At 43.3% G+C, this 24410-nt stretch overlaps 1 long non-coding RNA gene across 1 annotated transcript; it reads left to right on the top strand.

Annotated features, from left to right (window-relative positions):
- Positions 1-221: 221 nt before the first annotated feature.
- Positions 222-16100, top strand: LOC134473147 (uncharacterized). The gene is made up of 3 exons (XR_010043240.1): positions 222-576; positions 13827-14047; positions 14717-16100. It is a non-coding gene; the product is annotated as an uncharacterized LOC134473147 (long non-coding RNA).
- Positions 16101-24410: the final 8310 nt, after the last annotated feature.

The raw sequence follows: 24410 nt of genomic DNA, 5'->3' as shown, positions 1-24410 counted from the left end.
GCTAGCCTGGAACTTGCAATTCTTCTACCTCAGTTCCTGAGTAGGCAAAATTACTGATATGCCAACACTGCCTCTGGTTCATTTTATAGTTTTTAAGTAACTTTTATGAGATAGAATTTATCTTTAAAGATAGCAAAATGTTAAAAAAAAAATGATGTCTCCTTCATGGAGACGCCCTCACGCTGAGTAGGAAGACAAGAAATATGTAAGCTCTAACAGTGTCGAAGGTATAAGCCAACTTCCAGGAGGAAAATTTCCTTGTGCATCTTTAGAGCTAGAATTGGGGAATGGAGGGTTGCTCTACCAAAGTGACAGTCACAGGGGGCCCAAAGATGGTACAAGCTTAGCAGCAGTGGGAAGAAATAAACAGAAATAAACCTGGGCCAAGGTCTGATCTGGAGGCAGCCTGTGATGCTCTTTGAGTAGGACAGTTCCCTGTGGCCACACACAGAGAGCTTGGAGCCTGGTGAAAGCCAGGAGAGAACAGGTGGGGCCCAGAAGAGAGCTGGATGAGTGATGTAAGAGGATTTCCACTTGTCCTGGTGCAAGGTCAAGTCTCAAAGGACATTCAGTAAGGTAAGTGTCACTGTTTGGTTTGAGTCCCCCTTCTCCATGATAGGAAGGATGCTGGAGCACAGTGAGGGGCAGGAGGTCAGGAGTGGGCAGTGTGGTAATCACTGTCGGTGACAGACACCGACAGACAAACAGCAGAGGCAGGGAGGAAAAGCAGGAGGAGGACAGATGGCTGGCTCCTGAGGGGACTGGGTCAGCAGGACCTGATGTGCTAACCATGAGAGAAGTTTTATCTCCACTTTACCAGAACAGAACAGAGGCTGAAGTGGCCTGAGGCTCCCACTGCTAAGTGGCTGAAGGAAGATTTGAACCCATGCCCATGTGAATCCGTAGCCTCATTGCAATACATTAGCTAAAGAATAAGTTCTCCTCTAAAATCAGCCACAGATAAGGAAGGGAGAAGGTCTGGAGGTGACTAACCAAACCATAAGGCCCAAAAGCAGATTGGTGCACCATATGGGTGAACAACACACGTGAGGAACTGGAGTGCACAACAAGGTTTTTCTTTTCGCTTAGTTACTTGTAGGAAAGATTTTCCTGTAGACACAACAAGGTAACATACCATAGCTATTTTAAAAAATCTGTTTTAGGAAGCATTTGATTAGCTTGATAATATTACTGTATGCAAAATCAGGGTTAAAGATATTTTCTTCTTCGTTGTTCTTTATTCCTTCAGGAAGGAGCAACATGATTGACCACATAATTAATCAAGCTCTGTGCCTTATACCAAGCAAAGTTAAGATAATACACATGATTAAATATCTTTTTGAAATAAATAAAAGCTAGCAGTTTAACTTTCCAGCTGGAAAGGGTAGCCTTCCAAAAGACAGAGAAAAGGAAAAAAAAAAAAAAACTTAGCAGAGAGTTATATAAGCCAGCGGGTTTTCATTTTGTCTTAAGCTTTGGAGTTTTAAATTCACTTTGTTTCATTTTAGGCTCACCATTTGATATATCTTTGGTTTAAATTACTCCAAGCTTCCTTTCTTATATTTTAAACTTTTGCTTTCCATATCTTTAAATGAAGACTAGTCTGTTTGTTTCAAAGAATAAGTAAAAATAAATGTAGCAGCAATGGGCTTGTGTTTGCACTGGATTATATCTCTAACTGGAAAATCTAAAAAACACAAAGACCAGTGGAGATAAAACAGAACAGCTTAGCCATGCTCTGTCTCTTTTGTTTGGATAGATCCCTGTACTATGGGTGGGTTTGGAAACCAGAGAATATTGGGTTGAAATCTTGCCGTAAAGGATGCACAGTGTACCGCTTAAATCACAATGAAGGCATTTAACAATCAAGTGTAAGTGTTAAAATAGTGGGTTCGAAATTTGGGAAAGGGAACCAGAATGGATTTTTTTAGCTGTCCTCCTTCTTCCATTCCTCAACTCCCTCATAATGCTTTTACCTCAACCAGTCACTCAAATCCTTGGTGCTACAAACTTGGGGGGAATTGGGATGTGAGACAGAAATAACAGCCCAAGCGCAGCAGAAAAGCCAAGGAAGGGAGAAGTGAGAGTCAAGGAATTAACTCAGACCTCTCAAGAGAGGAGTTCATACTTGGTACTTGTAAATTCCAAGCCACTTTGAGAAGTAAGATAATGCCGATTTGTGTTCAGCGATTTGACACTGGTGTCATCCAAAAAAAAGTCAGCACTTTATACTTTAATCTGAGAAATTCATAGGCCTTATGAAGCTCCTTTAATCATCATACAACCAACTGAGAGCCTAGAAGGAGGTAAATGACACTCTTTTCCTTTGATAGAAACACAACTGGGGCTTGAGCCATTGACAACCACCCAAGGACACTTAGCAGGGAGTGAGTCCTTTGACAAAACAACACAGGACAGTATCTCTGCAATTTACCATTCATCGATCGAGCTACATTGCTTCAATTTGGTTTAAGAGGCTATGTTTTTGGAAGCTTGTGATTGTCCTTTTGTGTCCTATTAGGGTAAAAGTTAAAATCCTAATTACATTCAGATAGCAAAACACAATGTTTTTTAGGAAACTGACAGTTCCTCTTCCCTGCTTCTGTCCAACTGGAACAATGATTGATCTAAACCTATGGCAGAAATCTTTCCCCTTTTCAGGGATTGGCTTAGTGCTGGTCATGTGACCCAATTCTAGCCAATGAGGTAGAGGGAAAAGAGACATGGACAACAGTCTCAACCTTTCTTCTTGTTTTAGGACACTGTTGCATGAAGATCTGATGCTCAGAATTGAGGTTCCAAGAGAATTAAAAAAGAAGCCACATGCATCCTAACTGATACAGTAGGGTGGTTACACGTGAAAATTTTATTGCATTGCATGCTTAAATTTTATCTTGCAGTGGCTGCCTTTGGAGATTAATAGGTGTGGTACATCTCTGCCTTCCTTTGCAAGGAAGCAAATGTTTCTGATATGGAACAAAAGGTCCGTGGCCCAACACACACAGAAGCCCAGACCATGGCACCATGTTTTTTAAACTTTATTGCCCCTCAAGCAGCAAGGAGATCGAGGGCAGAAAAGAGGTCAAATCAGCCTCCTGGATTGGTTCCTAGGGTGAGAATTTATGCAAAGGGAGCAGAAGGGAAAGCTGAATATGATGGATGTTAAGAAGTAAGATATTCACTGTTCTTTTGCACAAGCAGATAGGGTTGTCAGACCTCATAGGCCATGTGCTTCTCTGCAGGGTGAGTTACAAAGTCTGTTCAGGAGATCTGGAGGCTGTAATATCAAACAAGCAACAGTAAAGATAAAAATTTAGAAAAACGTTATTGCCCAAAGGAGTTGGTTTCTGTACATGTTCCCACCACTCTTCATGGGATTCTAGAGGCTTTGTCTGAAAGGCAATTTAGGAACTTTGCTATTGAAGGATTTTGTATCCAAGTGGGGCCAGACCTTAGCTGATTTCACTTCTTCAGGTTATTAGGAATCAGAACCTTGGCTGGATTTTCACAGTTATGTTCTGTTTTGTTTTGCTGGCCGTCCAGGTGGAGCAAAAGACCCTGCCATAGCCCAGAGCAGACATCAAGGCCTCTTCTTTGTACACGGGTGTGCCAGCATCAGCCAGGGCATTTCCTCAAGCTCTAGCTCTCACCTGGGCCAAGGTAGCTTCTTCTACGCCCGCATCTCTGGCTCCAATTAGCGGAGCATTGGGTTACACCCCACCAACAATCCTTGCTGTCAGGGCTTCTAACTTCTGTTCTGACCTCACTGGAGGGCCAATGTGAGGTATAATCACAATTTTGTTTGCAGCACCAAGAAATGCTGTATTAGGAACAAATACAGTTTATTTTGAAATACTATATACCCAAGTACACTTGTTTTGGACCAATTTTTTAGAAGTTCAGTAAATCATTAGAGCTAAAAGAAATGTTATGCATAAATGAAATGTTATGTGATGATTAAATAGGAAGGGGCCCCATTTTGTGAGGCTGACAATTCCTTCTGAACTGTCAAGGCCCTGTTTAAGAAAGACAAATCCATATCTGAGCTATGCACATTGCTCTTGCTTGGCAATTCCAAGTTGAAACCCTAAAACACTGCTAGTTGGCAAAGACTTGGTAACTAGCTAATATAAGACATTTACAAATTAAGAAATTGTGGTACAAATGTACCATCACACATTCTTCCAGTGAGATTTCTATCATCAAATTCCACTTTAAATGCCCAGTAAGTATCTCATAGTTAAAAGATTCCTTGTTAAGGACTGGGTTATCCCTGTGTATGAAAATACTGAATTTTTGGTATTTTAGGTTTTGGATAGTAGGAATGTTTTTTTCATCTTAAGGATTAGGCAGAAGATATCTACAATGCTGAGATCCTGTTCAGGTCCGGTCCCCATGTAGACTGAGGGCACTGGACAATATTAGTTCACTTTGGTGGTATTTTAGGAGACACAGTCAAGAGTATCATCTTGGCTTACACATAATCATTCATTATCTAAGGTAAATAAAGGGTGAGTGGGAATTTACATGGAATGGGGCACTTCTGAGTGAGTGCAGGAAATAAACTGCTGGAAAATATTATTCGGGAAGGAAGGGCCAAGGGCCTGGGAATTTGGTAGGATGAGGCCACTTCTCCAGCAGATTCTCGCTGCCATCCTCACTGCTGTGTGTGTGCTAAGGGCCAGGGCCCTGGCTTAGCAGAATCCTGGGCTGTCGGCACCAGCACAAATGCCTCCAGTCTGCATGTCGCTCCCTGCACGCTACAAGGACTCTGTAACTGTTGAAAAACAACAAACAAATTTCCCCCAAAGGAATTGTTTCCTCTATTTTCTGAGTGCAAATATATTCATGTGAGAAACTTTAACTAGTTTGTAAGAACTTTGTAGCTGGATAAAAAGAGCACAAAATTGGTTTCTAGACACAAAGAATGCTTCAGAAAGTGGTTAACCTTTAAAGCAGCTCCTAAGAATGACGAAGATTTTTGTTTATTCAATGAGACCCTTGGAATAACCATTGCTTGTGTTTTCACTGCCCAGAAGTGTAAAGAACCAAACAAACCAATTTGCATTTCCCTTAGCAGTAGCTTGTTTGTTATTTTCTTTAAGAGGACCAGCGTTGGTGGCTACAAATGGAATTTAAATTATGTAAAGAGGTAGTCAGACTAAAAGTAAATGAGATTTTGAATAACCCCTGTAATATTTATAGTCTTTTGCACTCTGAATTCCCATCATTTCTTACTCATCCAAACAAACTCAAATGGGTTTTTGACCCATGAGCTGTCATTGTACTAGAGGCAGCCAATTCACACATGCGCACTCACATACACACACACACACACACACACACACACACACACACACACACACGCACAGCCCTGCGAGAGGGAAACTACATATGGAAATGATCTGGCCTAAGACATTTTGATGGCACAAGAGGTTTCATTTGAAAACATGAAGAATGCCTCCTGGTAGAAGTCTCAAGTGGCTTCCAACCTAATGTGCCGAGCCCAGACCTGCATTCACCAGAGTCGTTCTGGCATCCAACACATGAGTTTGGTCAAAGGTAAGCTAGGGAGGAGAAAGGGATTAGTGAGTAATCACACTGAAGCAAAACCAGGGAGGAAGAGCTCTAGGGAGCAGGAGAGAATCTGCATAGGCAGGAACACAAATTCCCTGGTAATCTACCACCCCCAAAGTGGAGCTGGAAAATGTCAGGGGCCTCTGGAGTGCACGAAATTAACTCCTGGAATGAAATCAGCGCACCTGCCCCCTTGAAGTACACATGCTCTTCCGGGGAAAGAGCATCTCCCAGCCCAGGCCTCTCTTGGCCTCAGCAAGGGGACTGTAAAATACCCAAGTACTGGACCCTTATCGTAGGCCGAGACTTTTCACTAGGCAGCATGCTGGCCACTGTGTGCTCCTGCCAGACTCTCCCAACAGTCCTGAGGAGGCTCAAGGTGTTGTTATCATCTCTACCGTATAGGTAAAATCAGAAGGCAGAAAAGGATGAGAAGAAATTGCCTCAAATCTGATGACTGGTGGGTACCAGGCTAAAGGCAAGACCCAGGCTTTCCACTTCTGCTCAGAGGCTCAAACATTCCCCAGCAGCTTTGCCATGGGACTAGCCACAGACTTCCTGCTTTATTAAAGATATGCACATGCTGCCTGCAGTATTCCCTCCACACCACTCAGATAAAGAACTACTCAAAATCTGTAATAATCCACCACCATCTTTGCTTTGATGAGTTCAAAGTACGTGGATTCCAGAAAGCAGGCTATGTGTGCTCTTTCTCACACTTAGCGAGGCCATGTCCAGCCCTGTGAGGAATATGATAATCTCTCTTCTTTCAAATGAGTCCTTAAAAGTCTTCAAGGAAAAACCTGTTTTAACAATTAGCAAGTACTGTGAGTCAAGCCTCTGTTACTGGACACTGGAGATCCATAAGTGGAAGGCAAGATTCCTATTGCAAAGAAAACCTTGCCTGATGGGAGAAGCAAAGGTCAGCTCAAACCTTGATGAGCACAGAGGTGGGGCCAGGAGAAGTTCGTGCAAGCTCCTGGGGAAAGGCAGACCTTACGCCCTCCCTCTTCCTTCCCTGCCTCACACTCCCCCCTGGAGGGGAGCACAAGGGTTGTGCTAGAAGGAGGGTGGAGTGAGAGTCCAGAGAGAGGACATCTCGCCTGTCTCTAATGCTGGCCTGGAACCACAGACACTTACTTGTAGTGTCCTCAGCCCTGTGTGTTGAAATTGGCTGTAGAACTGTGGTGCTCAAAACTCTCGAAATGAGCAGTGTATTACAGCTGGGATAGAAAGACAGGGAGAAGATCTGGAGTGAAAGAAGAATCTTGGAAAACAACATGAACATGCACTCAAACAAATGAGGTGATGGAGAGGACGCATGTGGGGCTCTGGTCAGGCAGAATCCCACGTGTGGGGTGCAGCTTCATCAGCCTCCTGAGTGTAAGTGGGGGAGCAAGACAGAGGGGGAGAGGTCTGCATTCACCATGAGGAAAAGCCTGCCAGAGCCTCTGTCCAGGTGGGTTCACGTGGGAGACTTGAGAAAGGATAGTGCAGGAGTGGGCAGGGCCGGTCTGCAGGGAGCATGTAAAGCCATACAGGCCCCAGGAGGTCAGCAACAGCAGGAAGTCATGACACACAGAGAGGAAGAAGCCGGGGGGCCAGGGCCTGGTGAAAGCTGCAGCCTTGGAGAAGCGGGCGCCGCCTGGTAGGCACTGGGCTCCCAGAGAGATCCCAAATGTGACAGAGATGAGAGGGTGGGACTGATCAGGGAATGAAGTCTCGACCTGTCTGTTCTTGCCCTCTTTCTTGCTGGTGCTTCCTGTGGACCAAGGCCAACCTGTCTGTAAGGGAACTCCTGTGATGGGACTCAGCTTCCAGAACTAGAGTAGGAGAGGGGCAAGGCTGAGGCCAAGCAGCAAGGCTAGCATCCTTCATGAAAAATGCTCACAAAGGAGCCAAGTGGAAGAAAACATCAAAAAACTTGATCTGACTTTCTAAAACAATATTAATCATCACGCTCACCACTTGTCATGTATGCAAATCAACACACAGTGCAATAGCAATTATGTTATTATTATCAGAATATTACCTTACATGTTGAAGTCCCTAAATTATAATATATGACCAACTACTATAGTTATTTTATCTATTGTGCCTGTTTCATACTTAGTTATAGGTGGTCTGTCTAGAGTGGATATATGATGCTTTCATTATATGCTGTAAAGGTTTTGGCTCATGAACTGTATAGGTCAGAAGGAACATTGGTAAGGCTTTTAGTCCTCTTGGATAAAGTATTTAATCTGAAAGCTCAGCAGCTCCCCTTCCCCATTTGGGAATAGAGATTCCTAGCTAACACAGAGGGTTCTGCTAGTTTGTTTTTATGGCTCTTGTGTAAGTCCCCTTGGGAATTGACCTTCATCTCCAAAACTGGAGCAGCAAATCCAAGGCCATCCACGATCTCTTTACTCGTACAGCAGGGTTCCTGGGATGGATGGAAACTCTGGGTCCTGCAAAGACTGGACAGAGATGGAAGTAGAAATTCCCTACTCACTCTTTGTCCAACCCTTCCATCTTCATAAGACCATAGAACAGATATGCAGACTTTCTAACGAACAGCAGGGCAATTTGAGAAAGGACTTTCAATATGAGAATATTAACGAATGACATTTCTATTAAGTTGGACACTTCCCTAGAACCTCACTGAAGAGGCCACCTTTTAGAAACTCCTAACCATTATGTTCTTTACCACTTAAATAACCTCCTGAACTTGAGACTACAAGTGTTACGCTGAGTTGTGACCCAGAGTTGTCATTCTGAGATTGTTTCTGTTAGTACCTGATTTGAGGCTTGAAGATCTCTTAGGCCCATGATGCAGGGTCAGTTTCCATGTGAACTCTTGATTCCTTTTCCAAGTCCCACAAATGATAGGTCACTTATTGGTTGACCTATTGTATTCAATAACTTCTTGCTCTTGTTTGGATCATAAATGTCTTCCGAAGGCCCAGGTGTTAAAGGATTGGTCTCCAGAGTGACTCTGTTGGCTGGGGTTCTTTGGGTCATTGAGGATGTGCTTGGAAGGGGACTATACACCCCGCCATGCCCTCCATGACTTTCCTTTGCTTCCTGCCATGCAGCAAACTCTTTTGCTCCACCCACACTCCCCCTTGCTGTGCTGCCTCATCAGAGCTTCAAAAACAACAAAGCCGACAGACAGATCACAGCCTGGAACATCTGGAACCTCAAAACCATGAGCCAAAATATTCCTTTCCTCTTCTTAGGTTGAAGACCTCAGTTGTTTTTTTCAATAACACAACGCGACTTGAACCCTTCCCAAGGACAAATCTTGGTATTTCCTGGGAGAGCAAAGTCTAGATCCATTTGAAGAGCAAAAAGAATGACATTTACCCAATTAATTAGCAAGACACCTGCCTGACCTTCAAATCAATAGGCCCCAATTACCATGGGGAGCAGCTTCATTTGATTTTCATTCTGCACAACCAGGCTGGCCATGTCTCGAGAAAACCATACCAGCTTCTGGTGGCTTCTTTCCATTTTTCATGAAGAGCTTCTTGCTTTATTTAAGCCCTGAAGTTCCCCCGTCCTGAGGGAAGGTACAGTCAACATCTAGGGGAGCAGAAGGCAGAAAGGCAGCCTTGGATCCAGTACCAATGCCTTGGTCCATGTGCCCAGAGCAAAATGAAAATGTGAGTCCCCGTCACAAAAACTGTCAAGAATTTCAAAATGTCAGTGACAGCTTTACATTAAATGTGGGGCCTTCCTGAGTACAGGACCCTCAGCCTTGGCTGCAAGCTCGGGAGGCCAGCACTGCTTGGAGTCTCCCCATGGTTCATATTCCTGTGTATACCGAGACCATTGCCCTAACAACCGACCCTTGGTGAGTGCTGACCTGGACAGATGACACCTGGAAGGCAGCTGTGCTAGAGGACAGAGGCCACTAACCTGACTCTGTGCTACAATGTAGAGACAGCTGGAGATCTTCACGAGTCACCAACAGCCCCCAGGAACACTGTCTGGTTTGTAAATCCCAACCTTGCCATGGTCCAGCCTTGCGCACTGAATTCTCAATTGTGTCAGATGCTCAGACTCCCTGGACGACTTCATGCTCTCTGCCCTCTATCTGCTCACTGCCCACTTTGTCCAGCACAGACCCTCTGGGCTTCTCCGAAAGATGAGCTTCACTGGACAGGTGTCTCGGGGATTCCTGAGCAGCTCCAGCTCCAGGCTGCCTGGGAACCAGGCACACTTCATGCCCTTCCTTCTAACCCTTTGGCCTTTTGGTTCCACAGTGATCTTCCTGGCTGTGTGCAGAGGACATAAAGGTACTGGATAAGACTGCAGAAGGGGGTGGGCGGGCAGTGCAGCCTCTGGTGCAGGCTGCTTCAGTTATGGGGTGGGGGGCACCAAAGTAGTCTGGTTCTCCCAAGGAGTTGCCCATTGTAATTATCTGGATTAAACATGAGCAAAGGCAATGGGGTGGTGATTTAGCTTTCACTTTCAAGTTGTAAACGGAATGCCTAGTTATTGTCCCTATAACTCTTCATATACTCTGAACTTCATGGGCCAGAAATCTGTGGTTTGTTTTTGCTTCTGGAAATGAAAAGTATGAATGAAGTAAATTTCTTTTTAATGACAGCTCTGTGTTTTCAAGAGTTGAGTAATGCTATTTGAAAGGTATTTTCACAGCCTAATTTTGGCTACACTTCTTCCTCCACTCTAAGATTCTCTTTTCAGTCTGTGAGAAGAGGGCAGTTCCACTACAAAGTTTTTCCTTGAGCCAAAGTTACATTTTTCTCCTCACAGCAACCTCTCAGATAAATTGCTGGTTCCTTATTAGTCTCCTTGAAGACTCTGCAGCATTACCTCTGGGGACTCTCATAGAAATTGATTTAATGGTCACAAGGCTGTCACACTAAATACCTGGAAACTTTGGAGAATAAGGCAGGAGACCCTTTCAAATCTTCCTTCATAGCCTATGCCACTGGAAAAATGCAAAAAAAAAAAATTTTTTTTTTTTAATTTGAAAGCCTGTCAGTCAGATGGGTTTCTTTCTTAAGGTCAGAAAATATCTTTTGGGATCATTCTTTTCACTAGAGATTCTTATCAAGCCTGAAACTTGTTCTAGGGTAATGGTCAGAAAGCACACCATTGTATGGTATCGAAAGAAAGCTAAGAAGAGCTGTCCCAGACCCTCCTCTGGGGGCCAGGCCAGTGAGTGGCCGTTTGTGACCTGTCCAGCTGGGAGTAGTGGGGCTCCCTATGCTGAATCCCTTCTTCTGAAGATCTGTTCAAAACGCGTCTAAGTTTGCTTCCCCACCACCACCTCTAGCTTCCTTTCAGGCTTAAAGAAAACAACATTGCCCAAAGAACATTTTAGAACCCATTTCAACTTTTCTTCCTCAACTCAACCAGGAGACAGGGGTCGCTCTGCGAGACAGATCTCTGCCATTGCTGGATGAGTAGAAAAGGCCGGACCTGTGGATCCCAGCAGTGCTCTGATGCAGTTCCACGACTAGGGGACTATTTGGTGGAAGAGGGGAGCAGGCATCCACACACTGGCTCTGATGCTTCTCAACTGCCGATTACAGCCGCTTGTGCAACTCAGTTACCCAAAGTATTGTGCTGTGTCTTGATGAATAAACACTTACAGCTAATTGGAAAATGTATTTCTGGAGCACCATGTTGCAGCCCTACATGGCTCCTTTATTATCGCTTGCTGGCATGCGGCCCATCGGCTGGAGACCACTTTGCTTGGAATAGGGCTTCAGTCTAATAGACCTGCTCTCTCCTCCTCCGCCCGCGTCAGCCACGCAGCTGATTATTCAACCATTTTCTCTACCCTTTGCTGCCTTCTGTTCTTTTTGTTTGTTTGTTTCTTACCATTTAAAAATTCTGGCTGTAGGAAACTCGAAAATTACCAGTTTTCTGAAAATATGTCTTCAAAGCTCGCTCTGCATCCAGTTTATAAAATTCTTTCTCTTCAGCAGTTAGGAGCAGTGGTGGTGGAGGGCGGGGGGGTGGGTGTCGCAATGCATTTTCAAGCAGTTTTCTTGTTTGTTTACATTTAAGTGAACATTTAATCAAATTAAAGCTGATGCTAAATATGCACAAGTGTGTACACACATGCGCACACAACGTATTAAGAGGTATGTCAAAATTAGTATGTGATCCTAGATCCTGTGATTAGAGAATATTTTCTCATTTTTAACCTTTACTATATACCACTTATTAGCAAAATACATGCAAAATGACATTACTGGTTTCTTTTCATAGGATCATTTTTCTAGATAAAGAGGTTATTATAGAAACTCTTTTACATTTTTGGTGGGGTGAGTGGAGAGTAGTTGGAAGAGAGGCACATGAGAAAATAATTCTCATTTACATGTCTAGAAGTGTCTGCCAGCTTGCTACAGAGACCTTTCAGAGCTGGCCTATTCCACCCTCTTTTCAGGGGCTCAGACAGAGGTAGACTGGAGTGGTTGCCTCTCATTTCCCTCTCAATGCCTCCTTCTGTCTGCTGGCAAACTCTCCCTCTCTTTAACAAAAGAGGTGAAAATGACTCTGGGGAAAGGAACTCCTTCTCATTGTGGCTACACCTGAACCCAAGATGTGACACATGACTAGGATTTATCATTTGTTGAATGACACACAACAGCAACACAAGAAATAACCACTGAAAAATACAGAAGTTCAGGGAAGATCGTTAATGTTTCAACGATTCTTCTACATCAAAGCTTACATGTGGGAAAAAAACCCAATACAGAATAGTAGCATATCAGAATACTAGCGAAGTTTGCCAGAGATACACAAGGCAAAAAACAGGCATGATTTGTGCACCAAGAGGGCTAATTTCACAAAACTTGAAAAGTCTGTGTTACTCTTAAGACTCTTGAGTTGGAACCTTTTGTTTACCTGGAAATTATGAAGTTTCGACTGGAGAAGGGAGACCTGTGAGGGTGAAAATACTGCTGAGGCTTAACTTTATCAGAAAGAAACATATAACTCTGTCGGACAGAAACTTCTTCTAAGGGGAATTAACATTTTCTTCTTGTCTGAATCATTTATATTTTATAGACTATCACAGAAATCTTTGCCAAGTTTCACTGCGGCAGTGCAGGCCCAGAAATAACAATAGGTATATTTGTTGCTGGAAAAATAAAGTGAAGTCTTTCTCCCCCCAAGGAATCTAAATCTCAATCAATGGAAGGTCTTGTCATTTCAAGTGGTTTCCTCATTATCTACACCCTATCATTTCCTGGGGTTCCTAAAGTGAACCTAAGTCCTGCCAGAAATAACAAATACGTCTGGGAAGCGGGTGAAGCACAGTCCATATCATAATCCGGTGGTGCCACCAAGTCCCACATTTATTGAGCAATAAATATGTTTAGAGTGTTTTGATGGGTACCATAGGAAACAGCAGACAGGCCAAAACATTGTCCCTTCCCCCCAAAAGTAAAGGTAACAGTATATACTATAAAACCCATTAAGGGCGGTTATTGCCTCAAAAACAAATCTTAGCCAGTACAGCAATAGGTAATCTACATGCACAGGAAGAGAAGTTATCATGGCAAATAACCATTTTGAAAATGCTGTGTGAGCAAGGGAAAGAGATAGCCTTTACATGCGGCACTGCGTGTGCTTCCACACTGGAGGAAAGGCTTCCATCCCTCCCCTGGCTGATTTCAGTGATAACCCTGAGCCGCGGGGCTCCATGCCATTATGCTTAATCTACCTGCGAGAAGCTGAGGCACAGGACCATAATGAAATTTCAAAAAGAAAGAAACTGACAGATTTTTGTGATTCTCCTATTCCCTTGACCCAAGAAGTTAGTCTAGGACCTTTCTGAAAGAGTTGCTGGCCCAGACCGGACACTTTAACCAGGAAAAGCCTCAGCCAAGTTAGGGGGCTCCTGCCTCCCCCGCCCCTATAGATTTGCCTATAACCCTATACCCCCATCCCTAAGAACCTGTTTCTGGCGCCAAGCGTGTGCCAATGAAATACCTGTGCATCCCTAATGCCCCTTGGGGTCCACCCCAGACAGACGTTACCTATGGGCCTCACTCCACGTGTTGAAGAAGGAGGAGGAGGAGGAGGAGGAGGAGGAGAAGAAGGAGGAGGGAGGAGGAGGGGGGGGGAGGAGGAGGAGGAGGAGGAGGAGAAAGGGAGAGTGTGTTCCAGAGAGAGACCATCGGCCCCGGGGTGGAGATGCTGCGCCCCGGGGCCGGGAGGTCTCTCCCCACATTCCCGAAATAAAGGTTACTTATATTTTATATTTCTTATCTTTGCAGCCACTGCCGCCCACTCCTTTCACGGCCATCCACTCCACTCCTTCCACGGACCTCTTTCCCTTCCTTCCTCTCCCCTCTTCTAGACCTAACACTTTCGTGTTCCAGACCCTGGGTGGAGGGTGTCACTCTACAGCAAGGACCAAGTCCAAAAGCAAGACCAGAAGAGACTACAGGGTCCCTGTGGGCTGAGACAAAAGAAGTGGTCTGAGGAATTCACAATGGTAAAAGCAATTGATGCTAGAATTTTTAGAGGAAGGGAAGAGGAAAAATGCATGATAAATGAATTGTGAGAGTCGCCAAGCAGGGATTCTCCCAACAACGTACTGAACAGTTCCCATAATAAATACTCAGTGTGCTCCACTAACCTTTAATGCTGGAGTGATGTTTTTGGGATAACGGCACCACACTGAGCTCATAGGTTAGGAGATGGTGGGGATTCCAAGAATCCGAGAATTTGCAGCATTTGGCAGTAAGTGGCTGCCACTTCAGGCTCTGCAGTGAGAGAGACCCCTGGGCTGGCCACCCCCGGAAGGCAGTTGGGCTGAGAGGGGAGAAGGAATGTCCACAAGTGTCCCTCCACCATCTGGAACCCTTTCTTCGTGATGGCACCATGAGCAGAGCAGAGCCAGTGGAAGGAGCATGGCACAAAACAGAGTTAAAACCACAGCAAAGCAGTTTCAGGAGGCAGACAAAAACATTTCAATCATGCACAGAGACAGAGATGTCCCTGTCGTGTCAGGCTGTGGCAGCAATCCCTCTTTTCCACTGCAATAGGTCCCACATTTTCAAGGGTTCATTTAGCAACATTAGGTTGAAAATCCGTTTAGTTCTGAGTCAAGGGGACCACACAGATACAATTACAAACATCAGTTTTCATTATTGTTTTGCAGACGTAAGTGGCATATTTAGGAACCTGATAAGCAGCGCCAGCAAATTGGATCAGAATGGCAAGGGACAGAAGATGGTGCCGTGGATTTCTGCCGTCAGCGTGGGTGTCAGACCCGCATCCCTCACTGGCCCTCCATTATCGCTGCTTTCCTTCGGCTGTTTCTCTTGACAGCGAAGAACGCTGACAGCCCAGCTGAATTCCTTAAACTCTTATTTTCTACCAGACCGAAGGATGACAAACGAGCTTTTCAGTCCTGTTGATGAGCACATCACAAAAATGACATAATAGTGTAATTTTTTGCCCCAAGACAAGGAAAAAAATGTGTTGGAAATCACTGTGTTCATGTTTTTGTTCCCTTTCCACCTTCATCTGACCACAGTTGTCACTCAGAGACTCTAAAAAGAAGCAGAAGTGGAGGCTGGTGTTGAGCAGCCACTGCAGTGTGTGTCTATGACAAGGTCACACTCGTCACAGTGGCAGGGACACACTTTCCTTATTGAGAGTGGTGACACCAGCAGCATTGTACAGGCTCTTAACTGACGCCTCTGAAATTGGATGTGACACCCCACAGGACAAGTCTTGGGGAGGAAGCCTGGAAGACAGCCATCCAGAGAAGCCTCTGCCTCCACTTGCACAATTCCTGAAAGCCACGTCCAGCAGTGAATTGAGTTCTCTTCAGTCTCTGCAAGGTTGACCTTGCTCATCTTCTGGACAGTGAGCCCAGATCGCCCTGTGCCGTATGTAGGTTAGGGTTTCAAGTTGAAGCTAAAAGGGGAACCATAGCTCTGGCTGGTAGTTCAGGTGCCACCTGAGGGAATCACAGAGTAGGCAGATCTGGATTTTACCTCCAGCGTGGATCAGGCTTCACTGGGAGCTGTTCCTTTCACCCAGTGCTAAGCGGTCACAGGTCTGCTATATGTGAGCAGTGCTGCCCATCTTCATCAAAAAGTTCACCTTTGGGAATGCTTGGCAGACATTTACATGAGAGTCTAAAGTCAGCCCATGAGAACTGCCATGCTCACAATCAAATTACTATTCACACATGGACAGATTTCCCTTGCTGCTGTGGGCTGCCATTTCTTCACGTTAGTAAAAGACGATGCAGTGAACTTGTAAATTTTTGTTTGTTTGTTTTTTAGCTGCAGTTTTACCCTCCAAAGGGTTAAGAATGTATCATCTCACACACACTCTCATCACGCATCTGTGAGTAGAACGGGCTTGAGGTTATTCACAATTGAAATATTTCTTATTCTTCCTCTCTAGGCTTTTCACAAACATTTGCATCTCAAATGTTAAATGCATTAATGATACAACCTCCCTGATACCTAGAAGAAAATCTTGAAAAACTTAAGAGCGATTTAGAATAAAAGGGAATTTTAAGTGCATTCAAAGTGTGATTTCCTTCTTATTCATGTGCTTTTCATAAAATCAGCATATTGACTGATTAGCACTGGCCAGTTCAAATTCTGCATCCCAGTCTATGTAGCTACTTTCCAGAACACCGTGCATGATTTCCCCGTGGTAAACTGAATATATTACAGGATGCTCCATATCCACATCTTCTGGAGGTGCCATGCTGCCCTGGCATTGGGTAAACCATATAACTTGGCCAATAAAATGATGGCAAAGTTGACTCAAGCAGAGACTTGAAGAGGTGTTCATGCTTATCTACTGACTCTAACTCCTGCCATGTGGCCAGGCTACCTGCTGGAGAAATGAGGGAGGATATCCCAGCTGCCCAGCATCAGCGGATCTTCAGCTGAAGTCATGTAACTGAGTCCCCCGCTGCTGTCATCTGAGACCTGAGTGCCACCTCACCACACTGCCCCTGCCCTCCTCCCTAGTCACCAGCTGCAGATACATGAGCAGGAAGTGCTGGGTGTACTCTGTAAAATTATATGTTTTCCACTCAGCATCTTTGTCACTGTTGATCTCTGACCTTTCCCTACACTTCAAGTGCTTGTCTTAGTATAAGGAGCATCAGGGAATATTTTGTGGGAGAGTCACACTGAATTGTACAAAAAGAGCTTTAAAAGCTCTCTGTTCCATACTAATTTTCAAGTGTGTTTAAAGCAGAAGGGCATTTATAATAGGAAATCACATCTGGACCCACGCTGTATGAAATTCATTACTTGCACGTGGAAGTGTCACCAATGGAACTTCACTCCTACTTTCTGCCGTTAGGTACCCCGAGGCGCTACTCAGTATTCTAGAGCACTATAGGCAGAGTTTAAAAACCACTTCCTGTTTCAAAGACCAAAAAACCCCAGTATACTAATGGATTTAAGTAACTTGGCCAAGGTCATGTGGCAAATCAGTAGCAGAGCCACGACTAAAAACCATGCTTCCTTATAGACATTACAGTTACCAGAGTTGCAAGGTAATTCCCAGGGTAAACATTTCCTGGTGCTCTACAGGCAGTAAATATCTAGCATTATCTTCCTAAGACAACACAGTTAGGGCTCATCTTGTCCACCTACAGACTCCACTGGTTGGCCACACCACACCGGTCATGCTGGACACTACTTGAAAAAGAGTAATAAACAAACAAAAACCATCTAATGACTCCACTCTGGGGACGATCTCAAGGGGAATGAAGCATGTACAGCTGCACTAATGCCAGTGTTACTGTTCGAGTTTCCCTTATAATTTTTAAATTTTTAATTAGCTTTTCCAGTCCTATGGCCACAGGGCTCTGGTCAGTTCCCCAACATAATCCTTCCCTTTCATTTTCCTTTCTCTGACCTCCATACTTGCCCCTTGAATCCTTAAACAAATTCTCTTACTGTTTTGTCCATTTTCTCCAAAGCCATCCTTCTCATGGTACCGGCTTCTTGTTCCCTTATTTCTAGTGTGACAATAGTAATATCCCTGTAGGCCTCCTCTCAGGACAAATATTTAGCATATCTAACATTCATGTTTAAAATTTTAATGCTTTTTCTAAAGAAAAAGATGTTACAAAAGATGTTATGTCAGTTTCCTTTGATCATTCTTTTCTCGTCTGTAGAGATTTATTAAGAATGCAAATCAGTTATTAACTTATAAAAGCCTTTTTAAAATATAGTCTTTATATCAGATATCACCACCCAGAGTATTTTCCACTTTTAAAATTGCAAGGTCAGTCTAGCCACATGGCCTGTAAAAATTGCTTTCTCTCCTTTTATTGGGGGGAAAAAAAAAACCTAATGAGTCAAAGCAGTGGATTCTGTTACTTTGATAATTTTCATGCCTGCTGAAATTTTCTAGAATTATCTCCAAGATGTTCTCTTTTTCACAGAGAAAATAGTTGGCAACTGAGTGAAAATTCTTTGGAGGCAAAATTTAGAAAAGACCCTCAGAGAAAGAAGTCGGAGGTATTTTTCTCAGCCCTCCCACCCTACTCTTCAAACTGCTTCAATGTATCAAGATAGACCTTTTGGAGAAATCACCTCAGGGGCTGGGGATTTAGCTCAGCGGCATAAGCACCTGCCTTGCAAGCAGGCAGTTGTGAGTTCGATCCCTGGTACCGATAAAAAGGAAAAAGACAAAAAAACAAAAAAAAAGAAGTCACCTCAACACCTATCTCCTTGAGGTTCTGATGAGGCTTACACTAAAGAGTAGTTTGAGATTGAGTGTAAATTAAGATTGTGCAGACAGTGATCTACATATAGATTTACCTGAGAATGTATATACTAGGTGTATGGGAAATATGTCTCTAGGATAAAGAAAGATATCATTTGTTCTCTTGGTAGGTGTTTCTTTTCACTTATATTTTTACCTTATTTGTATTCATCAGGAAATAGTCACTTATGACCATATGACTCATTTTCCATGATTCCAACACAGATTATTTATAACACTCTATAAATGCCTGTTATGAACAATTGTATAAATACATCCAATTAAAATGATTGGGATTTTTTTTGAGGAGTGCAAAACCAATTTTGTATCATCTTCTGACACCCCAATTTGAAGCCACCTTCGCAGCCTCTTAGTGTGAGTGTGCGTTTGGGAGTGGGTGTGAAGTGTGGGAAGGCTGTTAGGCCTGAAAGCAGATTTTGTATAAAAATCTACCTCTCCATCTGCATATAAAAGCAAAGAAGCTGCCAGCACATCCAAAGACAGGTATTGCTGTTTTGCATCTTTGTTATTTATTGTCACCATGCATCACCATTTTGCTATTCCTGCTTTTAAGGCTGAAGTGACATGAATGAGGCAGGCACACCCCCACGGTCCCCTGAACACGGAGGCTGAACTGTATTTCAGCATCTGCCATCACCTCCACATGCCACTTTCCAGGACTGCTAGCTGCTACATTTTCTCAGCAATGTACTAGCTATGGGTTTATGTTTTAAAAATTAAGGTAATTGAGCACCAAATATTACAAATTGTTGCCCAAAATCTGATTAAGAAATATGAAAAAGAATGCAAATATATTGCTGATGTTAAAGTATTAGAAGGTTGGCTTTAATGACATCAGAGATACGAACGGGGAGGAAAACTTTACTGGAATCAAAGTAGAGTGAGCTCTTACCTTTTCTTTTTTGCTAATGGAAGGCACATTCAGCAAACTGCATAGGCTCTTTTCATTTTTCTCTACAATAATGGGGCATTCACTTTTCTTGAGACCACACAGTGGAAGAAGAAGTGAATGTAATTACAAAGACTCTCACAGGCAGGTCTACTCCCAGGTGCTCTGAGAAGCAAGCTGCCTGCAAGGTGACCTTGACCCCTCCTCCTCCTCCTCCTCCACCTGCTCCTTCTCCACCTCTTCCACCACCTCCTTCTATTTCTCCTCCTCTTTCTCCTCCTCCTTCTCTTCCTCCTCCTCCTCCATCTCAGGAAAACCACAGGAGCCACTGGGGTATGAAACCCTGACCCTGTCTCTACTCCCTCCCAAGTCCGGCTGATCACTCAGGGGTAGACAGTAATTTCAGGTGTGCAGGTATATCTGCATATACCTAATGATGCTTGGCTCTTCTATATTAAAGGAGAAAGAACACATGGATGGAAACTTTTCCTAAGTGAATATTTTTGAATAAATGCATTCTCTGGAAAATGTAATCAGGTAATGAATCAGAGATTGTAAATTCTTCATGGATTTAGAGAGTGAAGGAGATGTGGGGCATCAGATAGTTGGGGAGGGAGGCAAAAGAGGAGGAGACTGTCACTGAGGCAAGGGTAGGACAGGATCCCCCAGTGGGGAGAGAGGAACAAGAAAGATGACTTTGAAGTTTGGGGCACAATTAGATTTTCTTGGATTTGGGGGGAATTTTCTTTTTGGTGATTTTGTTTTTGCTTTGAACAGGACAAGGACAAACAGAACTGCTTTCAGAAAGCATTTTTGCCCAGTTAGATCATTGAGCCACTATGTTTTGTATAATTTACAAGGAGTTAATCTCACTTTTAATACAGGCACTTTATTATAAGAGAGCTTTGCTCCCGGGGGATCTGTTAATTGAGATGTCACTGCATTCCCGATGGTTGTGAATCTTCCTCTTTGGAGAATAGATGTGACCTTTTGGAACTAGCCAAAAGTCATTTTGAACCAAGCAGGCTTGGGAAAGCAGGAGATGCACCTGGATAATAGCGTCTAAGGACAAAGCCAAGACCCATAAAACAGGAAGAGTGATTCTTATGTATGGCCCATAAATGGGTATTGGAAGCAGCCCGAGACACCTCCAACATGTTTGGAGTAGCATCTTTAGAATAAATACATCATCTCCCAAGGTGACTCTTCAGAAAAGGAGAGGTCATCTGCATATTGGCATTTGTATATTAAGATAAAACTCCAGCCCATGAACTTTAACCTGTATGCAATAATCGCTATATATGTTTAGATAACATTGGAATCTTTTAACCTTACCTAAAAAGACTTCATTTGCAGAGGCCAAAAGCCTGCAAACATAGCTTCTGTGCATGTATAATTTACCTGTGTAAGTTAATTTTGGCCAGGTATTTTCTCATGGCTAAAGGAGACCAACCTGGCTCTGGTGCACATAACCAAGCAGAATGCTCTGTCTCACTCAGCAGAAATTCTACACTGCTTCTCTTTCTTTTTAGATGCTTCTGGAACCAATGGGTTTTATTTGTTTCCCTAAAGTTAAATACAACTGCTGATAAATAATATTCCCCAAATTGACATTATTACAAGATTATAAAAATAAACATACAGGGGCTGGGGTTTTAGCTCAGCGGCATAAGCGCCTGCCTTGCAAGCAGGCAGCCATGAGTTTGATCCCGGGTACCGATAAAAAGGAAAAAGACAATAAATAAATAAATAAATAAATAAATAAACCAAAGATCCTCACTTTAACTTGAATTTCTGATAAACAAAGAATCACTTCTCAATGTGAGTACAGGAACTGACCAGTGAAATGTGGGACACACTGATATTGGAAAATCATTCATCATTTGTCTGAAATTCACATTGAAAAGGATGCCCTTTATTTTATCTGAAAATATTGCAAAAAGAAATCAAACAGGACCGGGAGAGCCTGTGAGAAAACTGCTCCTGGGGAATGAGGTCTCCGTCTGTCACGCTGGGAGAATTGCACGGTCCCTAGTCCTCTGGAGATCACAGACAAGTGTGACTCCCTGGGAGTGTGGAAGCTCTGCAGGTTTCAGTTCTGGGAGTTGGTGGGACTGGAGTGAGGGGTTTGGGGAAAGAGATGCTAAAGACGCCTTGGGTGTGAGGCGTTGTATGTATAAAATAATTGAAAAAGAAGGAAATTTTTCCATGGCTGGCTGTAGATTATGAATTGATGCCCCTTAATGTTCTTGGAGAGAACAAGTAAAGATTAAAATTGCTTTTTAAATTACTTTCAGTTAACTAGATTGTGTTTCTTTCCATGATACGGCACGAAGATTAAGTCGTAAATCCTTTGGGATTTATTTGGGCTGCAAACAGTATAATTTTTCCTGTTCTCATCCCCTCTGGTTCCCTGTGGCAGACGATGCCACAGAACTGGCACCACCAGGCCACCGCCAGGAAGCGCCTGGGCAGCTGCTAAGCCTGATGTAGGATCCTCGAAGGCCTCCAAGTCCACCCGAGACTTTCTCTCTCCAACTTAGTGCTGCCAGGGGGAGGATGTCACTAGGGGAGCTTGGGCTTTCAGTGTGCAACAGATTATTAACGACAGAGTCTTGCCGTGTGCGCCTGCGTGTTAGACATGTACACTACTGTGGTTATTCCACCCTGACTGTAACAAGGCTGACAGCTAGCAGTATTCCTTGGGACTGAAACCACTTTCAGTGGAAGAGACAAAGGGAAAAGGAGGTGTGACCGGCAGGTCACGGCTCTTTAGATTACAAAGCACAGTGGAGTGGCCCTCACCAGTGTAGCTGGCCTCCTACTGAACATTAACCACGGCCGTCTTCTGACCATTCACTTGTTACTGACGGTCCAGTTTTTCCAGTGTTTAACTGTGCAGCCCATTGTGGTTGGCCTTGTGTTCTTCTCTGTGTATTTCACCAAGGTACCTCTTAAATTACCCCGGAGGTTGAGTGTATGGCTTTTAGTCCTAGTTTGCTTTCAGAGATTTGTACCTTGTCCTGTTTCTACTCCTTGTGGCAGTTTACACCAATTTCTTTGAAGTGATATCAGTCTTATATCACAGTGAACATTCAGTTTGAAAGGGAACAATGACTTTAAGAAAACTTTGATGGCTTCTGAGAGTACCTAGGTAGTATTAGTTTCCAATGGTTTGCTTTCGGGGGTGGATTCGTTTCCTGTTGACTTTTTTCCTTTTCCTTCTTAGAAATGTGTGCTTGACATTTACTGAAATTCCATATACTACACCAGAAATGCCAGCTGCTCTTCTTGCCATTCAATAAATCTCTCACTCTTGCCTTAAAAGTTAACAGGAAACAATTATTGTGACAGAGTAATTTGCAACCACGATAGGACTTTGTGAATTGGCAAAGAATTTTCATCGACACTAGTAGGTGCTTAAGAAGGAGGCTATTTTAGTTTCTAAATTCACACCTTCTTTGTAAACTCAATTTTCAGTGTGGGAAAGTGCTTTTTTCACTAGTTTATTTAGTTTATTTCTAAACTGCATCTCTTTCTCTTTGATCAGAATCAGCTTCCCAGTGAGGCAGACAAAGGTAGCCTGTGTGATTCAGGGTGAACCCAGGAGATAGGTTTCTTGCATAACATCTCTACCATCAGTTTATATTGCTTTAAAGAAAAGAATCCTCACCAATAAAAATTCCTTAGCATCTTTCTTATCTTGTGTTCCAAGAACAGGTATTTAACACACCATGGTTTGTCCAAATGAGGCACTCACTGAATGTATGATCATGGGGTAGAATTTCGTTACCTAGCTTGGAGCCAAAGAACAATTGAGTTACTAAGAAAGCAAATAAACATGCCTGGATGATAAAAATTAAGTTTCTGGAAGTTTCCTCCAGACTGCACAGGTTTCTCTCATTCATCACGACCTGTATGAGTTAATATCAGGGAATAATGAGAAAATTAAAAGTCTCATCAAATTTATGGATGACACAAAGATGTGAGGAATATGGAAACTGACTATTTCAGAATTCTAAATGTTTTTGACAGGAAAGAGGAATAATGAGCTGACTAAAATAATCAGACTTCCTGGGATAAAGAAAAGATTTGGCAACTGGGCTCAGAATTCTGACAGTGCATAGGCAAAAGAAGAGAGACCTCGCTTAGTGGCCTTTGATGTGTAAATCATAAAACTTTGGTATGTTCTAGATTTACCCTAAAAGAAGAGATAGCCATAGATGAACTTGGAACAAAAACCGAGGGGAAAACAAAAAACAAAAGGTCCCAGAAAGACATCCAGGACAACATCTAGAGAACAGTTGAAGAAAGCTACTCAGTACAAAATCCATTAATGACAGCTTGGTCCCTGCCTTCCTTTTGGCTGAGTTTTCTAGAAGGTAGAGCCTGAAGTAAGAAGCAAAGTACAAAAATTCAAGGTGTCAAACGTGAAGGAGAAAAAGATAGAAGGTGAAAAAAAAAAGGTGCCAACTAAACAATGTGATGCATTTCCATGATGCATTTTACAAGTTACTAAGAAGCACAAGCCGGCATATCCGTTTGGCAAACAGGACTCCTCTGGAAGGACTGCAAGAAGAGAGAGAGGATGTGAGTCTATCTGGCTCCTTCCTTTCTCCTGTTTCCTGCTGGGCAAGAGCCAAGTGAAAGTCCCCCTCACTTTCAGGGATATTAGCCAGCTCCGAAGTGGCTACTCAGGACACCAGATACATTGGTGTGATTTTTTTCATCCAAAGGAGCAATCTATTTAGATCTTGATGAATGGTCTTCTCCAAAATCATACGGGCAGCTCTTCTAATTAGATCAAAGAAGGAATGCCTCTACACCGCTGAGCTATTGCTCAAGAAAGAGAAGTCAGAGGAAACAAGGGGAGCTGGAAGACACAGAAGCTGTATGCGACACCTTTATCTGGTTTCCAGTATGCAGGAAAAGGGCAGAAAGGACAACCAGAAGCTGTATTGGGCCAGGAAAAGAAAAGTCAATAATGTGGCCTTCAAAAGCGTTCTTCACCATCATGAGCCACACCATGGCTCTCCTGGCTCTTCTGCCACGGACAAAGAACTCTGAAAGATGCAGTGTTAGTCCCTAATAGTACAACACTCATAGCCTGCATGTTTTTAAGAGCTGAAAAACTGCTTTAAACCTCAAATGATTTACCATTTCCAAAATATTACACAGATAAACT

The sequence above is a fragment of the Cavia porcellus genome, unplaced genomic scaffold (assembly GCF_034190915.1).
Source record: "Cavia porcellus strain 051 isolate PalLab524CR breed Dunkin Hartley unplaced genomic scaffold, mCavPor4.1 scaffold_26, whole genome shotgun sequence".
Taxonomy (NCBI): domain Eukaryota; kingdom Metazoa; phylum Chordata; class Mammalia; order Rodentia; family Caviidae; genus Cavia; species Cavia porcellus.
The sequence above is the reverse complement of the archived record's forward strand: the minus strand, read 5'-3'. Positions and strand labels throughout refer to the sequence as shown.